The sequence below is a fragment of the Equus przewalskii genome, chromosome 8 (genome assembly GCF_037783145.1).
Source record: "Equus przewalskii isolate Varuska chromosome 8, EquPr2, whole genome shotgun sequence".
Classification (NCBI taxonomy): Eukaryota; Metazoa; Chordata; class Mammalia; order Perissodactyla; family Equidae; genus Equus; species Equus przewalskii.
In genome coordinates, this window is record NC_091838.1 from 62,539,257 (window position 1) to 62,560,383 (window position 21,127).

At 38.9% G+C, this 21,127-nt stretch overlaps 1 long non-coding RNA gene across 1 annotated transcript in view; it reads left to right on the top strand.

Moving 5' to 3' along the window:
- Positions 1 to 5,571: 5,571 nt before the first annotated feature.
- The window catches only part of LOC139085111 (uncharacterized), a 55,412-nt gene continuing 39,856 nt past the window's right edge, over positions 5,572 to 21,127 (top strand). Inside the window, exon 1 of the long non-coding RNA XR_011543158.1 lies at positions 5,572 to 5,801. This is a non-coding gene — a long non-coding RNA (uncharacterized lncRNA). The remainder of the gene's footprint in view (positions 5,802 to 21,127) is intronic.

Here is a 21,127-nt window from a genome sequence, read left to right on the forward strand (position 1 = left end):
TCTTTGTCTCCTCCCCCTTGAACCTGAATAGAACTTTGTTGTTGCCTCAACCAACAGGGTAGCACAGAACTGACCTCAAAGGATATATAAAAAATGCCATGCACGCCTGCTGTCTTGAAACACTTGCTCTTGGAAACAAGCCACCACATTGTAAGGAGGCCCAAATCAGTCCATGCAGAGAACACATGGAGAGGAGACCACACGTAGGTGCTCCAGCCAACGGCCCAGCTGAGGTCTTACCAACAACAGGCATCAACCTCCAAAGATGTAAGTAAAGATGCTTCCAGATGATTCCAGACTCCATCTATCACATCAGTCCCAGCCTTCTTATCTTCCCAACTGAGGTACCAGACAGAATGGAGCAGAGACAAACCATCCCTGTTTGCCCTGTCCTAATTGCAGACCCACAGAATCTGTGAACAAAATAAAATGATTGTTTTATGCCTCTAAGTTTTAAGGTGGCTTGTTACTCAGTAATAGTAGCTAGGACAGGAGATATTCCTTCCTCTCTGTCTGTGGGAACAGATGTTGCATGCCATGTCACCATTCATGGTTACCACTCCCATTCTAAGGGGTCATCTCTACCCAGAGCCACGAAGCCAACAAAGGGAGGCATCGTGAGCATCCCTGGAATAAGAGGCTTATCCAGGTTATAACAACAGGAGAGCAAGCCTACACCGAGGGTTAGGTGGGAGGAAGTGATGAGCTCACAGTCAATCCTTGATGTCCTTCCCTTTGCCTGTTTCTTTCTATGTTTCACTGTCTTGCATTTATACTGCTTCTTCTAACATCTTACTATCACAGTTTTAATAATTATCCCATCGACAAGTTTTCTTAAAAAAATATTCCGAATACACTCCTTTTGTACAATGTGCCTCTACCTAGCGCTATACCACTTCGGCGTTCTGATGCTCTAAGAGCTTCACCCAGTGGATAGAAGAAATGAGGAAGGTCACAGATAAAACTACTTATGATGTGCCCACAGCCACAGAGAACATGCAACTGAGAGCAGGTGCTCAAATAATATTTGCTCACCAAATGAATGGTCAAGGCATGCTCTTTTCAAATTAATGTTCTCCTTCTGCCCCTTCTCACCAAGGCCTCTAATTGGCCCAGAACACAAGTTCCAGGGAAAGTACAGAGAAGAGAAAAAGACTGCAGAGAGGTCAATGCTTTGCCAAGTCACACTTTGGAGAACATCCCTGTTTGGTGTAATCTGATGCTTCTGGAGAAAACTTCAGTGTTCCGAAGAAGAGTGAGCAGTTGGAAGCAGGGATTCAGTTTGGTCTCAGCTGTCTTCTGGGACAGCCCTTTGCACTTCATCACAGCTGGAGCACAGCTGCCAGCCCTAGAGCTGATTTCCTGACAGAATCTGGGTTTGGAAATGCTGCATTTCACAGCTGCGCCCACTAGCTGCCTCTGCCAATCCTTTTCCCTTTGGGGGAAGGCAGTTTGACTTCTGGTAGAAACCTGAAGACTTGACAAAGACAAGAGCCTGTCTGTCTAGCTCTAGCATATAAAGGTTCCTTGGAGGACTATTCGAGGTATGTTTGCATAAGGGTCCTTGACTCTTAGCCAGAACGAATAACTTGGTGTAACTCAGTGTATGCCTAACAGTCTTGAAACCCTTCTCTCTCTCATTACCGATATTGGCAAGAAAAGGCTCTGATAAGAAAGCAGCATTCATTTAGTACTATTCCTGTCACTATAAAAACAGCCATAGTCCGTGCCCTCCAAGTACTTTATACTCTTAATAAGTTCCTCACATTGACTGACAACCTTCTGCGGACATAGCAGGAAGGGACGGAAGATTGTAATCAATATCTTTTATGTGTCCATTGAAAACCACGTGAACTATAAATGAAAATGCAATGATCCCCTGAGGGATAGGAGAAATAGAAATATCAGCAATAACATATTAATTGTGGGTATTCTTTCTGAACTCTAGTGAGAGGAGGATGGCACAGTTTGTCTTGATGTGTATAGAAGAAGAACTGGTGTTTCCTATGTGATTGATCTAAAAGTAGAGCGACCAGCCATCCCAATTTGCCTAAGACTGTCCCTTCTCAGCACTGGAAGTCCCACATTCAAGGGAATCCCTCCGTCCCAGCCAAATCAAGACACTTAGCCACCCAAGAATCATAAGTCTCCTCTGGAAAAAATGACTTTCCTACCAGCCTATTAACAGAAGAATCTAAAACTCCTGCTCTATTCCATTAAAAGACAAAAATTCCTAAAAGGCAAGACAGTAACATCTAAGTACAGATTACATAGTCAAATCAGCACACTTTATTCACTGATTCAGCAAGTATTTATTGAGCACCTGTTACACTTTAAGCACAGGGTGAGCTATTAGGGATATGATGATAAATAAGACACAGTGCCTGACCTCAAAGAGCTCACTGGATGAGAAGGACAAATACACGGGCATTGACAGCAGAACCTGAGGGTTGCACACTTCTGTTATATACACAATAGTGGGACACACAGTAGGGCAACTATCGGGCCTTGGTGGACAGCAGGTGTTTGGATGAAGTGACATCTGAGTTCTGAAGGTAACCAGGAATTAACAAAGTGAAAGGGAGAGATGAGAGACAGATATTCTGTGCAGAGGAAACAGCAGGAACAATGCCTCAAGGGGAAAGAGATCTTTGTTTTTCCAACAAACGAATCACAAGGGAATAGGACAAAGGAAAGACTGGTTTAGAACAGCGAAGGAACTACTTCAAAGCTTTGTGTGGGGTCAGCCTTTTTCATCATTTTATGTGTGTGCGTACGTATGTAAGGAAGATTGTCCCTGAGCTAACCTCTACCAGTCTTCCTCTGTTTTGTATATGGGGCGCTGCACAGCATGGCTGGGATGGGCAGTGTGTGGGTCTGCACCCAGGATCCGAAACTGTGAACCCCGAGTGCGTGAAGTGGAGCTAGGAACTTAACCACTATACCACTGGGAGGGCCACTTTCATTATCTTTTAGGTTAGAAAAAAATGTTAGACATGCTATAAATATGATTCCTTGCTTTTCACAGGGAAAAAGTCTATTCTGACCTTAATAGAGAGAGAGCCAGAGAAAGAGAGAGAGACAGAGAGAGCAAGAGAAAGCATTCGCCCCTCTGGTCTCAAACTTTCAGTATTTGTCTTTGTCCTGGTGACTGAGGAACGTGAACTCGGGCAGCAGCTCACCACTGCCACCTCCCCTCTCTTCTCTACCTATTTCCTCAGCATTTGGGACTGGTCTCTGAGGTGAGATCCCAGTTATGGCTCTACCGAATAGATACACAGCTTGTTTGTGTTTGTTTATCAGAGCCCTGGCATTTCTTATGGATTTTTTTCCCCACCAGAACTCATAGTACTTTAAAGGTATAATGATCTCATAAAATAAATAAGCAAAATTAGAACAAATACTTGAAATAGCAAATACTACAAACAAAAACCTTTGTTAATATTTTTATTATAATAAGTGACCTATTTTGATGAAAATTTCAGTTAAGATAAGGAATTAAATACTAAGTCCCTTTTCTCTGTATCCCTCCGGCCCTTAACCACTCCAGAGGTACCTGCTGTTGACAGTTGTCTCTATATCTTTTCAGATATTCTCTATGCATATAGAAGCAAAGATAGATGATGGAGGGATGGATACATAGATAGATAGATAGATGATAGATAGATTAATTTTTAAATGCCAGTCATATTATGTTATGTAATTTGCTTTTTTCAATTAGCGTATCCCTGGCATTTTTTCTAAATTAGATATATCAGTCACATTTTGTTGCAGTAATGTTTTATAACAAATAATCTCAGAATCTCAGTGGCTTACAACAAATATTTATTTACTGCTTACGTTTCATGAATGTTGCAGATCAGCTGGGGTTCTGTGGGCTTGGCTTGACCTAGCTGGGTTCATCTGGCTCTGTTCAACTCATTTTCTCATTCTGGAATCCAAGCTGATAAATAGTCACTAAGTGACATTATGCTCATATGATACTTAGAACGAAAGGGCCCCATCCCAGCTAGGCAATCGCATTTTAGAATGTGGCAAATATCACACCCATTCACATCCCATGGACAAGGCATGTTATATGGCCAAGCATGAAGTCAATGGAGCAATGACGCATACCTAGGATGAGAAAGAATTGAATAATTGTAAAGAAACAATACCATTTATCACATTTGTACCTATCCCATTCTTGTGGATGTCTGCATAGTATTATACTGAGAGATATATAGATTGTATCTTTTATTTTTATTTTTGCAATCAGTGCTGCAATGAATATCCTTAAAATACATGTCTTTAAATACGTATGGAAATATATCCATGGAGGTGGAAATGCTGGGACAAATGGTATGTGCATTTAAATTTTTTAATACCTAAATTGTCTAAATTGCCCTCCAAAATTATGGTGCCAAGTTATATGTTCCAAGGTGAATGAGACTGCATGTTTCCACAATCCTTTCCCAGACTTTGTATCATCAAACTTAATTCAAAAGGTAAAACTTGATGTTTTATATTACATTTCTTCCATTAATGATGGGGTATTTTTAAGTGTCCTAAATTTGGAGATAATTCTATCATAGCCTCAAACTTTGGATTAGCCTAGATCTCTTGGAAAATACCTTAATTATATTAATACCAACACACCCCACCCATCACCCAAGCCCAGTTTCTCTGTACCTTCAGTTTTCTTTTGGAAGAAAGCAGGGTAAGTCAGCATGCTCTAAAACAGGGAGTGTAAAACGTTGTCAACTAGAGAACCAAGTCCTAAAATCTGACTGTTGCTGCTTATGCCGTGATGAGAAAGACTGCGAACAGAGAACAGTCTCAGCAAGGAAGAATGATGTGATCCATTAGTGATGTCTGCCATGAACTTGGGAACAGCGGGTGGTAACACGTGTAGCATTTATTTGCCATCCCTGCCCTTGAAGCTGCTAGAACTCTGCCAGCATTTTAATCTTCTCCTCTACCATTTCATTTCTCTCAAGTTACAGAAGATAAGAATTGAGCAAATACTTCATAAAAAGGTTACTTGAACTCTTTCCCATGCCTGTACTACCTGTCTGCATCACATGAAACTTTTTAAAAAATGTCACAGACAATGATTTTGAAAAGAGGGCCAGCAAATATTTTGGTAATCTTTCGGTGTGGGCTTTGTTTAGCCTTTTTATCTTTGCTGAGCTAAGTGGCTTAGATTTTTAAAGATACTTTTACCATCAGAGTAATATTATTTTGATAATCTTCTTCCTGGTGATGTTTGAAAGATTGTTGTGGGGGGTTGAAATACAGCGTCAAAATAAATCATAACGGGGTTCTTTGGTCAGGCTCAAGGTTAAAGGCAACCACATTCCTCAACACAGAGCAACATAATCATTCCTTTTCCCACAGATAACTATGGTCTTCCTGTCAGCCTACAGGAATCCCATTCCTTTCCCCCAGTGTAACCAGACTCCCTGCCACAGAGAAACAGCACTCTCCTTAGCTTCGCCACAGAGCAATCAGTCATTGCTACACGGCTGATCCTCCAATGCTGCAGTAACCACAGAAACCACACAGAGCTTGGACTGAGCACGTGGTTACGGACGCAATCATCATTTTTAACACAGAGAGATGAAGTCACTCAATCTTCTCTCGGATGAAAATAAAATATTGAAATACAACTTTGGAAATAAACGTTCTTTCTCCCAATGGAGAAACGTGTGCTGTGAAGACAAGACTCCATTTTAAGTCCCTGAGTAAGGGACAAGAAGACCAATGGGACAGATTCCCGAGAAGCCATTAAAAATTGGAGTGCTCCAACCTCAGAGAAGGTAAGGGGGAGGTGACACTGCAGGGGTAAAGGAGATTGTCATCTGCAGGACAATTAGGCATGTTCTCCCAGAAGAGAGAAAGATGAGTCACCTTGGTTGCAAAAGTGTAGGAACCCGCAAAAGAAGAGAAATAGCGATTCAAAAGCACTGAAAAATAACTAAGCGAAGAAAAGCTTGGCTTTAAAGTGGCAATTTTTTCTAGTGCCTGAACAGTAATCTTCTGAGGAGAATAGCATGAGCCCCTTCCCAATAGACTTTTAAGCTTCAGCTGTGAAAAGGCTATTCTTGGCTCACCAACTCTGCTGATTTATTCTCACCTTGAGGCAGCTCTGTAACCTTGCTTTCTACCTCAGCTTCCCAGTCAGCCAAGTGGGACATCCTACTTGCAATCTGCTTCATTTGCTAGGATGTCATGAAGATTAATTAACAACATTAATACACTAAACGTTCTTTGGGATGGTCAGGGAGAAAGTGTGATTATGATCATTATTGCTCCGGATTACTAGGTGGAATATTGTCAGAACTATTCAAAATGAAATGGTTACAGGGACTATATTTGGAAGTAGAAAAACGGGCCAAAAGGTGATCTTTGGCCCAAAAACACTTCTTCTCTATTCATGCCCAGGGACTTAAAATTTCCGTGAATATGCTAATAGAGTGGGAAGTGCAATGGGCTTGGAGTAAGAAAGCCTGCATTCCATTCTATCTTAGCTTCTTATTAGCCCTGTGATCTTCTGGAACCTATTTAATTGTCTCCAGTCTCAGTTTCTTCATCTGTAAAATAGGCACACTGACACCTCCAATGTTTATATACCTCACAGTGTTCCTGAGAAGTCTAAATGAAATGTGAATATTTCTGAAAATTGGGCCGACTATACAAAGATAAAATATGATCATCTCTGAGAAAAAATGCTTTAGTTTAGGAGACTCAATCCACCGACATAAGTACATCTAAGACATACGGCCTTTCACTCAGGAGAGGGATCAGAAAGGTTGCTATGGTTGTAAAGCTGAGGGCCTCGGTGAGCCGGGAATCTATTTGGGGTGCTGAGGTGCCAGTGAGAAGTCAGAGAGACACCAAAAAGCAACTATACTTTTTACTCTTTACTGATCTTAGGTCTAGCTACAGGGAATGAAGGGCAAACTTATAATGCCTTAACAATCTTCCTATCTTAAAATGTTAGGCCTGGAAAGGAATTGTAGATCATTCTAGTGCCAGTCCTTTATTTTATAAAATAGAAAACTAAGCCTCCATCTTGCCCTGAAAACCTCTTTTTTTCTGCTTTTTAGACCAGGGTTATTTCCATTACATAGTATCTCCAATATAGAACTAGTTATTAAGTGCCGTGGGTGCGTTTGTGTTGAATTGTTACCCATACCTACATCTTCCATTCCAATCCCATCACCCCTACCCAAGTCCAAACCCCCAACATTATAGGTTTGGACTAGTACAACAGTCTTATATTCTATCTTTCTGTAATTTCTTTTCTTACCCCCAATCTTCTCTAAACGTTGTTCTCAGATTAACCTTCTAAAAATGTCCACTGAATAATACCTCCCCTGTTCAAAACTCGTTAATGGCTATTGTGTACAGGAGAAGAGGAACAGCAATATCTTCCTACCCTATCTGAGTTATAGAATACTCTCTGTTCCTAAGGGGGTAACACTGTGTGCCATCGCCCCTATTGCTCAAGTTCTGGAAAGAGCTTGACAAAAATGATAAATGCATCACTTCCCTGGGTTTGCTGTTCATCTTAAAAAGAAATCCAATTACAGTTTGCAATTGCATTTTGGTGAAGCATAATGAGCTCTCTTTGGAGTTGCCTTATTCAGATCAAATTACTTCTTGTAATTTAAAGTACATTACATCTTCCAGATACCTCTCAATACACCCACAGTGTTCAAGGGTGTATTGTAACTGTGCAATTGTTACACAAACATTGGCCAGTCAACTCAGGAGGCCTTCATAACCAAAGGATATTTCATGGTTACCCACAAACAAGTCACTCTTTATTTCCCTCATGTAGAGGTCAAAGATCATATAACCCTTAAAGAGCAAGTTACTTCCCGGGAGCTGAAAATGGGGAGTTAGGGAGAGCTTTCTTCTAAAAGAACATTATGGCAGAGAGGTCTAGACACTTATGCATGAATGACCAACATTATTAGTCAATGAAATTTCTTGGTCAATTACTCTCATGTATTGACATAAATGACATAGAGCCATCTGATGACCAGCAAAAATGACAAACCCTGAAAACATTGAACAAAACTCTCAATGATGTCATTTTCTAAAGCTTTGCATTCTTAAAAAAAAAAAAAAAAAAACAGAAAAAAAGATGTGTGATCAAAAGTTATGACAGTAAAAGAGAAGAAGTAGAACTGAAACTTTATAATAGCATATTGTCCCCTAATTTCTCCAAGAAAGTTCAGCACATAAAACGTCAATAGATCTGAGTATCATTAAAATTTTCTCCACTAATTTTGACAGGCCAGAAAGGTCATTTAAGAGTTTCTAAAGTGCAGCATGACCTGATTTTTCTGCAGTATTATTGAGCCAGGAGTCACATAAAGATATTTTTCCCCTTCCATACAATGAGAATAATAGCCTCTAAGATCTTTTGTTCTTGACATTTTTATCTTCATTTCAGAGATTGTGTGCTACTGGACTATATAAACTCTTATATTTATCTTCTCTGTTAGTTTTAAGCAAGAGTCTAATGTTTGAAGGACTGTTAGAAAACAGAGTTAATTTCCCCTCAACTACTGAAATTGTATTTGTACCATTTCTTAGCGATAAGCACAAAACAATGGTTGAATATTTTTACTGGTGAACAGCATCCATGGTTGGACAGTGGTCCTTTGGGTAGAAGATCCATTTGATTCCAAATTAAATTTGTGCTCTTTTCTGTCTACTGAAAAGAAAGCAAACAATAAGTTAGGAGCACGAGAATGTGGAGAGCCACAATAAGGTAACTCCTAGCAACAGAAAAATAGATTGCCTTCTGAGAGTCAGATTGCAAACTAATAAGTACTAGTCAGAACACACATATAGAGAGACCCTTGATGGAGTCAGGATAGCTTTTATGCCAGCAGAAAGTTGAAGTAACCTGTTTGAGTGTATTATCATAGCTTTTATATTATGTTAATTTTGGGATTGGAGATGGAGAAAAGGGGGAAGTTGGTCAATTATGAAAACAAACAAAAAAGGAAGTCATCAATGTCAATACTGGCAGTGCCTAGCCAAGCACTGTCCAGGAACAATAGAGCCTTGGCTGTTGGACTTAGAGTATTCTAGTGAGTAGGGCAATATAACTCCAATATGTAGCTAGATAGAAATAGTAGATTTCGATTTCAATTTATCTATGATGAAATAGAGGCCCAAATTTAATATAGCTTGATAATATATGACATATATATTTCCTTGTTCCCTCAGGCAGGACCACCACTCAAACCCATCCTCATCTCACTTTTGAGTAGCTTTTTCACATTCAGGTTTTAGGTGAGAAGTCTTTTCCTCCTGGAAGGTCTTCTCCAACACACCTAGTCTAGACTTGGTGACTCTCCTGTATGTTTCTACAACATCTTGCACTTCCTTTATCATAACTCTTCTTATCCAATACATTATTATCTGCTCCTCAGTATGTAAATATCTCCTTAAGATTCCTAACATCAGGGGCCAGGTGTTTCTTTCATCTCCTATAGCCTCAGAAGCCAGCACAATGTCTGGCACATTGTAGATACTGAATAAAAAAGTGTTGGATTGATTAATATAGTTTGACTACAGACACATGTGCTGAATAGGCCAATGTTAATCATTTTGATTGGGAATCTGCCTCATATTCCAGAGTGATTTAGTTGGGACTAGTTTTCTTAGGCTTGGTCATCCCCATGGCGCTGACTAGAGTAAACTCTCCTTGGCCTTTTAAGCAGATGTGATTCGAATGGACTCTCCCTTAGATGGAGCCATTTTTATATAGCTTAAACCTCCCTCTAACTTCCTTTATCGACTCCTACATATACCAGAAACCCAGTCCATGTTTATATCTCTCAACTTTATAATATTTGTGATAAACAACTTAATTCATCTAAATGCTATTTGCAAACTTTACAGAAAGAGTTCCTGGGGCGTGGGTGGTGGGGTGGGGAGAAGATGAAGAGTCAGTTAATCTGAGCATCAAAATTGTGAATACCAAAGAAACTGTTTTAGGGACCTTCAAAATTCATTTTGAAGACTTAACAATGTTTGCCTTTATGTAAACTGTTAGAGAAGAAAATGAATGAAGAAGCTGAGACACACCCCAGTATACTACCCTTGTAGGAAAGGATGATAGCTTCTTAAAATGGGATGGTGGAAATGATGCAAACAGAAAGCAGGAAAGCAGTGCCCACTGGCAGAGAATAGAGAAATGAATGTGAGAATTAAGAGAGTGGAAGAATGTAAGACTGACGGAAAGATAAGTGGGGAAGGCACAACAGAGTTTCCTCTTGGAGATTAATTTCAAACCTCCTGATGAAGTAGGACCATCCTGTATTGACTGCTAAGGAGAACTTATAGGTCCATACTTTTGGGAAGAACACAGCTAGTTCCTCCAAAGGGAAGAGATTCATCCGGGTGGTTGGTAAGTTCCTTCTATGGGGCTCAGAACTGACCAAACAATTGCATAGGTTTGTGGTCTTGAAACACATCTAAGATGCGGCAAAGAGTCTGACAAGGCTCATCAAGCCCAGAAATTGCTGCCTACTTTTGATGATTAACTGTGGAATAAATGACAAAATTAGGAAAAGTAACTGAAATGTATCTCTAAAATTTTACTTTTCTGGTTAAAAATCTGAAATTTAAGAAACTCCAGTTTTCTCTTTTTATCCCTTCTTCCGGTTATTTTTGAGACTGGGGAAAGAAAAGACCTCAAAGTTTAAGCCACACAAGAGCAGGGACAATGTCCATATTGGTCATCACTATAACTGCAGAGAACTTTTAATAGAACCTGGAAAATAAATACTTTTTTGATTGAATGAATGCAGAAAGTAAATGGATGGCTACATAAATTATATAGAAGAGGAATGAGTTAGTTTTCTGATTTAACTATGGTCAAAATTTTTCAAGTAGGAGGGTGGAATGTGTACGGGGTGGAATTACAACTTAAGATATCAATGAAGACGGTTTAAAACATATTCATTCATTTAATAAGTTTGAATGGACAATTCAAAGAGAATTGCATTCCAAGACACCAAGGAAACACACAGGTGCAATCTCAGAGCTATTGTTATTATCACTCAAGTAATCATGAAAAATGGAAGAGGCTGCAGAAGTTCAGAGATGGGACAATATTCAGTTTTAGAAGTGGGGAAAGGTGGCTGCTGGAAATGACAAATAGCTAAGTTTGATGCCAATCCATAATTAAATTAACAATTATCTAGCTTCTAGGCATTTAGAAAAGATAGTAATAAATACGACCAGCCATTAGCAGTAACCCTTCAAATGACTTGAAAATTAACTCAAAAGAATATGAGTATCATTATTAAAGAATATTTTTCCCTCCCCAAAGTCCCAATTTATAGTTGTATATTCTAGCTATAAGTTCTTCTAGTTCTTCTATGTGAGTCTCCATCTTAGCATGGCTACTGACAGATGCGTGGTGTGGCTCTGTGCCTGGGAACCCCACCTGAGCCACTGAAGCACAGCACGCTGAACTTTAACCACTAGGCCATCAGGGCTGGCTCAAAGAATATTCTTTTTTGTTGTTTTTTTTTTTTTTTAAGGAAGATTAGCCCTGAGCTAACATCTGCCAGCAATCCTCCTCTTTTTGCTGAGGACGACTGGTCCTGAGCTAACATCTGTGCCCATCTTCCTCTATTTAATATGTGGGATGCCTGCCACAGCATAGCTTGATGAGCAGTGCGTAGGTCTGCACCTGGGATCCGAGACGGCGAATCCTGGGCCACTGAAGCCGAGCATGCGAACTTAACAGTTAAGCCAGCAGGCCACCCCTCAAAGAACGTTCTTAAAAGAAGAACTATAAGGAAAAATTAAGTTTATGAGATCTGTTCTAAAACTTATTTTAAGCAACAATAAGGGAATCCATATGGTAATATTTTAAAATTAGGAAAGTTCATCCATGGAACACAATAATTTAATATATGATTTAAAAATACTATTAAAAAAAGGTAGAGGAAACATCATATAATATATGGGGTTAAGATAACAGTATGAATGGAAAAAAATAGATATGTTCTAGTAGAATTGAAGAAACCTAAATGTTTTCATTTAATAAAATAATCTGGAAAAAAAAGACTAAACATTTATACCATTAAGAAGACATGGTCCCTTTGGAAGTTTTGAAGCGATAAAATATAGTTTTATAAAATAAATATTTATTAAGCAACTGCTCTAAACCAGGCACTGGCCTAGGTACTGGGAAGTCAGTGTTAGACGGGCCAGCAGGGACCCACACCCTCAAGGAAAATACATTCTAAGAAGAGACACTAAGAAAAGACACTAAACAGGTAAACAGATTAGAAAAGAAAACAATTCTGGAGAGTGATAACGTGATAGAAAAGCCATTATAAAACATACATTAAATGAAAAAGAAACATAACTGAAAAGAAAATATTTGCATCAAAAACCATAGAAAGGAGCCATTCCTTAATGATCTCAGAATGCATACATATATTTTTAGAAACTACCCATAGGACTCCAACAACTAAATGATCAAGTCTCAGACAAACAAAATATACACAAGAGAAAATACAAATAGGAAACAAATGTCTGGGAAAATGTTCAAACTAACTTGTAATCAAGAAATGCAAATTTAAGCAACTTTTTAACATCTGCTATGTTTAAAAAAAAGTTTGGAAAAATAAAAACCAGACTTACAGGAAGGATGGCAACATAAACACAATCTCCACTCCCCATCACCCCAGGAAAATCACTGAAACGACCTAAGAGGAGGAAGATGGGGGAGGGTAGGAACACAAAGTTGCCTGCTGTGAACCAGGGAATGGTACCAACCACAGATGAACCACAAAGTGAGGAATTCCTGGCAGTCTCAGTACCAACTGTGAAAAGAAATAACTACCTTTGCTCAAAGACAGTTGCGGGAAGGAAGGGAGGGAAATTATGGCAAAGCCCATGAGCAAGTCAAGAGCAGATGGAAGATGACCACACTTGGAGTCAATGTCTCCATAGCTAGGGCCAGTCCACAGCTCTGTTGACAAGACAGGGAAAAAAAAGCATTGTGCCACTCCTAGCCATTTTCCTCATATTTAGCAATGTCATAGTGGCACTATTCAGGTCAACATGGGCTCGAGGGGGAAAATTCTCTTAATTTGGAGGGGTAAAGTCTAGAAGCAAAGACATACTCTGAGAGAGTTGGGGCTTGATCAAATATGAATAACAAGGGAAGGCAGCTGTTTGAGAAAATGTATTGGAAGCCACATCAAGCAGAAAGCCCACAGGCCAAAGGGTTTTTCTCTTGACTGAGTTATTTCTAACAATGTTCCTCTGCCCTAAGCCTGAGACTCGATACAGAACTGAAAAGATCCTTTCCAAAGGACCGGCACTCCCCGAGCTCAGTGAAGCCACCACTTCTGCAGCAGTTTTAACAGAGAAAAGTTATGCAAAATACCCATCTTTTCGATCTCCATGGCTTATGGGTCTTTCTACATTTTTTAGATTGATAAAGATTTACTTGTTCAAATGATGTTGCCTCATCCAGCCCTCCACTTGCTTTCTATGAGAAGAAGCTAAAAGTGCCAAAATACCCATAGAAGGAAGCTTACCTATGCATTATTTAGGGACAGCAGGTCTGGACAGAACTTCTCCCATTCAATGATGAGTAAGGAGAAAACCACCAGTATGAATCTAAAAGATAACACAAAGTAATGTAGGAAGTATTTAGGGATGAAATTTCTAGAATCAGAATCCCAGCTCTACTGTTTACTAGCCACGCAACCTTGGGCAAGATGCTTAACCTTTCTATGCCTCATTTATAAAATGAGGGTAATCATCGTGAAGAAAACGAAGATTGTGAAGATTAAATGAGACAAGTATGTAAAATACTTACCAAAATGTTTGGCATATGGTAACTGTTAGGTATTATTATCATATGACAATTTTATTATGCCTATGCAAACATTTTGCAACTAATAAAAGGGAAATAAATACTGGATGCGTCATTAATGCTTTTTACCAAGTATTTCTGCTTGTTCTCCCAGGCACATGTACTTCCCATCTCCTTTAGCATTAAGCGGAATGGTATGACTTGTCTTGATGGTAAAAATGTGAGTGGAAGTCAAGTGTATCACTTCTGGGAGGACACTTTAAGATTTAGTGTGTGAATTTGCCAGGCACTTTCTCCCTCTATCACAGGAACCTTCCAGATAGTGGCTATTCCATCAGCTTGTATCCTGGAGTGAGGATATCTTTAGGCAGAATCCCAGACACCTACTAATGCTCAAGTGAAAAATAAAACTTTGTTGTACTCAGCCACTAAGAGGTTGAGGTTTTTTGTTACTGTAGCACAACTTAGCCTATACTGACTTATTCAGAAGTACAAGGTAAGTGAAGAGAATGTTTTTGAAAACTTACCTCCAGAAAAGAATAGAAGGAAACAAGAATTGTTTTATATACCTAGGGATAGTAAAGGTAAAATACGTCTATGAAACAACAGTTAAAACATGAGATGACAAGGCATCTGCTATAGACTGATTCAACATATAAAATTTATATGTTGAAATCCTAACCCCCAATGTGGTGATATTTGGATGTGGGACCTTTGGGAGGTGATTAAGTCAAGAAGATGCAGTCTCATGAATGGGATTAGTGCCCTTATAAAAGATACCCCAGACAGCTCCATTGCCCTTTGCTGCTGCATGAGGTTATAGCAAGAGGGCAGCCCTCTATGAATCAGGATGCAGGCTGTCACCAGGCAGAATCTGCTAGCACCTTGATTTTGAACTTCTTAGTCTCCAGAACTGTGAGAAATAAATGTTTATTGTTTAAGCTACCCAGTCTTTAGTATTTTGGTTATAACAGTCCAAAAGAATTACAACAGAATCCAAATGTGATTAACAGTGAGGCAGCAAAGTCAAAGAAAGAAAATCAGGATATAAGTGCAACAAGAGCTGGGTCCAAGCTGAAACTGGCATGTGCCATTATGTTAGAGCTAGGTCCCACTCCAGAGTTTAGAAAGTGATCACAGATATGCCCAAAGATTGCTACGAAAATGTTCCTTGCCATATTGTTTAGAATAGAGAAGAGAATAAGCTGGGGGTAACCTAACATCAAAGATAGAGGATTTGTTCAATACACCTATGCAAACCTTTATAAATTTGTGAGAGTGCTATACATCAGATTTTTCAGCACTAATGGAACTGTGCTGTTTCTGTGTTGTGCAACATAGTAGTCACTAATCACATGTGGCAATTGAGAATTGACATGTGGCTAGGGTGACTAAGGAAACTGAATTTTTAATGTTATTTAATTTTATGGAATTTTAATTAATTTTAACTTAATCTAAATAGCCACACTGGGTAGTTGCTTCCAAACAGGACAGCTCATATTTAAAATGATAACATAGATCTATATTTGTTGGCATAAAAAATATCCATAATATGTTGCTAAGGTAAGTTATACAGAGAACTAACCTTGTTGTGTGTGCATGAGGGTGTGTGTTCACACACACAAAACTGAGGACTGCACACCAAAATGTCACCAATGGGTGCTGGATGGCGGCAATATGGATGGTTTTTACTTTCTTCATCAAACTTTTCTGTACTGTCCGACGTTCCCAAAGGAGATTGTAATATTTTTATATACAGAAAGTACAACTATTTTCATTTTAAAAAGCTAAAGTTATTAAAAGCTAATGGTTGTAATACTGCAGCAAAACTGCTGATGGTATTGCAAATTGATATAATTATTTCAGAAAAAATTAAATATGTCTGTACCTCAAGAGTGTCTCCTAAAATAACTCTCAAAAGAAGGAAGAAAGATTTCTTCAAAATTCTTGGCCCCAGGGACTAATTATTTCAAATTATTTTGCAACAAGTTAATTACAACTCTCTTTACATGTGTCTATAGATTACAACAGAAAGTGAAAATGTAAAAACATTAAATGCTGATTTAGGACAGTACGACGTTTTCTGTTCTATTTTCTTTGAACGTTTTAATGCTCTCTCAATAAATGAATGTGGAAGAGCTAGTGCATCCAAAGGATAAGCAGCACTAACTGCTGAAAAATAATCTCCTGGTTCTCAGTGACTTAACACAACTGAGGTTTACCAGTGGTTTTCATGACAGTCCAAAGCAGGTGGGGCAGCTCCCTGGACGGCTGTCTTCTGAGCGGCAACTCCTTTCACCCTTGGCAGGAGAGGGAGAAGGAAGGAGAGGGCATAGAGGATCATGCAGGGAGTTTGATGTCCAGATCTCCATTCCACTGACCAGAATCCAGTCACGTGGCAAGACCCGGCTCTGAGTGACGTTGGTAAATGTAATCTTCTTCTGTGGCCAAGACCCAGCTCTAAGTGACGTTGGTAAATGTAATCTTCTTCTATGCCCAAGAAGAAGAATGGGATCAGGAAGTACCTAGCCAGTCTCTGCTGAACTTGTGATGTCAACCAAATTCATTTGTTTTCTTGATAACTTTATTAAGTAGGTCAATCACCTTGATGGTTGCTGCTGTTGGAGAACCAGAAACTATATTTAACAAATTTTTTACACATAGAAAATCATAGGTATAGTATAATTGTTTTGGTCCATTCAGACTGATATACAAAATTCCATAGTCTGGGTGTCTTAAACAGCAAACATTTATTTCTCACAATGCTGGAGACTAGTCAGTCTACACATTGCCTTTGTCATCAATATGTCTGAAGAGCAATTAGTGTTCAGACTTAGCATTCTAGTTCACTTCTTTTAATTGTAGTAATGCAGTTCATTGTATAAATATGCCACATGTTATTTATCAATTACTAGATATTGTGGTTATTCTCATTTTTTTTCTGTAACAATTCTGCAAGGAACATCCTTCAACATGCCTCCTTATGCATAGGTAAGAAGATATATGCCTAGAAGGGGAATTGAAAGGTCAAAAAATTCAATTTTTGTAACACTTTAAACATGTATATCTTGTATACATGTATGAAGATATAAAGCACACATGTCAAACTTGCAGACGACAAATTCAGAAGAGAGAGATGATATGATAGATGACAAAAATCAATGTTCAAACTTTACATAAGTTAGAATGCTTGGCCATAACCACCAAGATGTAATTCAAGAAAGATAAAATCTTGCATTAAGTTGAAGGAATTAAATGCCTGTTGCAGAAAGGCAGCAATATAACTAGAGAGCGGTTTATTTGAAAAATGTCTAGGGATGTTAGTTAACCCTTGCTTTGCTGTGAGCCAACAGCATGACACAGTTTAGACTCCAAAACTGTTTACTGACACAGCTATGTTAATAGAAGAATAAGTTTTACAGAGTCTCAACTCTAAGCTTAATTCCACTCTACCAAGTCAGAACTCCATGGCATTCACATGAAATTAATTCGTATCAACATAAGCACAAAAGAGAAAGCAGTCACTTCACATACTGTGCTGCAGAGATGACAGAGTTGGAGTAAGGCTGAAAGAACTAAAACCAGGGCCCCAAATGCTTCCATGACTCCCACTCTCCCTTTCATTATCTCTCATCATTGCATCTCCCTGTCTGCTGGATTTATCCTCAAAGCTATCAGCTGCATTTGGTTGGCCATGGCTATAGCAGATCTGGATGATTCTCATCTGCAATTTCAATTCAGGAACTCCCAGGGGAGGTCTCTACTCAACTCAATGCAATAGGCCATTTGTGCCCCACCCCCAAAATTCATATGTTAAAATCTTAGCCCTCGGCATGATGATATTAGGATGTAGGGCCTTTGGGAGGAAATTAGATCATGAGTGTGGAGCCCTCATGAATTGGATAAATGCCCTTATAAAAGTACCCCAGAGAGCTCTCTTGCCCCTTTTTCCACCATGAGAGGATATGAGAAGTCAGCTATCTGCAACCTGGCAGAGAGCTCTCATCAGAACCCAGCCACGTGGTACCCTAATCTTAGATTTCCAGACTCTAGAATGGTGAGAAATAAATTTCTGTTGTTTATAATCCATCCAATCTATGCTACTGTGTTATAGCAGCCCAAACAATTTAAGATACCCACCATGGGTCTTGTGCCCACACCTTGAACAAATCAGAATGGCAGCCTCCTCTAGACATGATGTTTGGGGCAGGAGAGGAACAACTTCCCCATAGACTTAGGAAGATCACTGCTCACCAGGAAGCCAATTTGTATCTTCTAAAGTTGTCCCTCACCCTGGAATCATTGGGCATATTTTTATCTGAAAGCATGTCCAATCACTTTTCTTGCTTTTCTTAGAATTCTCTTCTGATTCTGTTAGTCTTACTTTGGCTGTGCGGTCAACATCACATAGACAGTGAGTCTCATATATATGAGACAAGTAAACCAAATACGTGCTATTTATTTACTGTGTGATTTTTTCCATTGGTTTTATATTTTTAAGATTTATAAATATAGAATAGTTACTTATTTATCATGACTGATATCAAGAAAATTACTTCCATCCATTGAATGGAGCCCTTGTAAATGACTGTGGCAGATATAATCAGAATATCTTCTTGAACTATGTGTCTAGATTATTACTGAACTTGGTATTTATTGAGCTCTGACTGTGTGAAACCCCATAGTGTGGGTCATACCAAGACATTTATAATCTCACAGGGTCAACCAAACTGTGCAAATAACAACCAGGGCGTAAGGATCACATGCAGGGGAAAGAATCATTTGCTAGTTACTGAGTATTAGTTCCTGATCAACATCATATTTTAAGAGGGAGACTCAATAGAATCCAGACAAGAAAAAGGTGTTTGGAAGAAATAGGATTTCTAAAAGGACACAAAAGAGTAAAAGCAATTGTTTAAAGAGAGAAAGAGAGAAAGAGATCACATTTAAGAATATTCCACTGAACACTCTACATCTGTGGGTCTAAAACAAGACCCAGAAGCAGAATCACCTGGAAAACAAAAACAAAATAAGGATGTTGGGCCCAAACTCCAAAAATTCTCATCCAGTGCATCTGAGCAGAGTTTCATGGTCTATATTTTTAATAATAATAATGCTGATAATCTATAGCACTTACTATGTGACAGACACTTCTAAGTATTTTACGCATGATATTAACTCTCTAAATCCTCATCATAAAGATATAAATTAGGAACTGTTATTATGATCCTTTACAATGAGGAACTGAAACCCAGAGAAACTAAGTGACTTGACTCAGGCCATGTACTGCTGGGATTTGAACCCAGGCTGTCAGCCTTCAGAGTCTACCTTTAATCACTTTGCTCTACTGACTTTCAAGAAAGAAAATGATGGCTATAAAGCTCTCTGGGTGATTCTGATGAATCCACTTGTCGGACCAGCATTGGGAAAGCACTGTACTGTAAAACATGAGAAAATTATCATTTACTGAGCTCTCCTTAAGAGAAAGGACTCTGTATTACTCAGTGCCTGGCACATGGTAGATACGGAATGTTGTTGAACATATTCCAGGTAGAATGAGTCCATAGAAGCCAGAGTTTACAAGGGGAAATCTGTTGAGCCTGCTATAGCAGGAAGAAAGTGGGACAATCTGAGTTACTCACTCCATGTTTTCTTTCCCCTTTAAAGAAAAGTGCCAAGAATCAGAGAATAAGAGATGTATCATTCCAACCCTACCTTTAGTGCTCTGCCCAGCCCCTTAATCTTTTGCCTATGTATGCCCTTACTATCTTAATTATTTGGTGAAACAAAGCTCTCGGCTCTTCTCTTTCAGCACATTCTCCCTCTAGTTCTATCCTTTTTAGAAACATCATAGAATATTAAGGGAATGTAGAACTGCCAGCAGTTGGTTTCTCTGCTTGTTTAGAAAGCCAATAAATTGTTTGTACGGTAGATACTTTTGGATGGATGGACGGGTGGGTGGATGGATGGATGAAAGAATGCACAAAGAGATGGATACTTGTCTAACAGTCAATCATCATCCATGTCTCCTCTGGATTTTGCAGGACTGGCTTTCCCTCTGGTGACCTGCTATGTGGTGTTATGATTAAGTGCACAGTTTTTGGAATCAGGCAGCTCAGGTTCAATCTTACCTCTACCACTTACTAGCTGTGTGACCTTGGGCAAGTGACTTTTCCTCTAACAATCTCAGTTTATTCTTTTTCAAACTGGAGATAATAATATCAAGATTCTTACTTCCAAAAAGTGTTGTGAGATAATGTATGTGCTAAGCACAATGTCCAACACATTAAAAATGCTCAATTATTACTAATGATTTCACAGGAAATGATACAAAAGTTCTTTAAAATTCTACTTCTAATAGCATTTCAGAGTAAAACTTTGCAAGTATTGTTTCTTCTGAAAAGCAAGACTTTTTGTGGAACCTGAAAGGCAAATGGCAGACTTTATTCAGATTGGCATAGAAAGAAAGAAGGAAGGAAGGAAGGGAGGGGAAAAATACTTAAAAAATAGACAACCTTTCCTCTTCTGAAAACCACACCAACATTTCTTTATACTCATGTAATTTAAAAGCTTTAGCTACCAGTGATGAAGTCATCCCAATTATAATTTTCAGCAAGGAAAGGAAACAGTCAATTTCTGAGAAAATGGTATGAATCTCTAGAAAGTCTTGAGGGTTTAAATAGTGCACGTTCAGAAGAGAGAAAATGTCAAGGTTATGAACTAAAGTCACCCCAACCAGAGAGCTCAGTTAATATCCTCAGGGTTAAGTTTGTTCTAGATATGTATATTATTTATTTAAGCTTTTATGTTAGTGCGTCAAAATCAGTATAGTACTTTGTATTTAAACAAAACTTAATTTGAATTCCAGACCCAACATTTAACAGTTGCGTGACCTTGGGAAAATTGTTAGCAATGTTACATTTCGGTCTCTTCATGTCTCAAGGGGAAGTCATGATGTTACCTTCTGCATCTGCGTGTTAGGATATGACACAAGGTCTTACATGTAAAGCACTTAGCCCAAGACCTAGCATATGGTAAGCACTCGGTAAATATTGGCTACACCTGTGCTAATTGTTACTATTACTTCCATAATATTTTCTGATCACTTCCTTTATGATGTACATAATACCCTCGGACATCAATACAAACTCAACCGGGCCTACAATAGGGGAGCTGGCTGCCTTTTGCTTTGCTTAGGGCATACCAGAGCCCACCCAGCCAAATTCACAACTTATTTTCCCCTCATCTTAATTTTTCTCTTGTTCC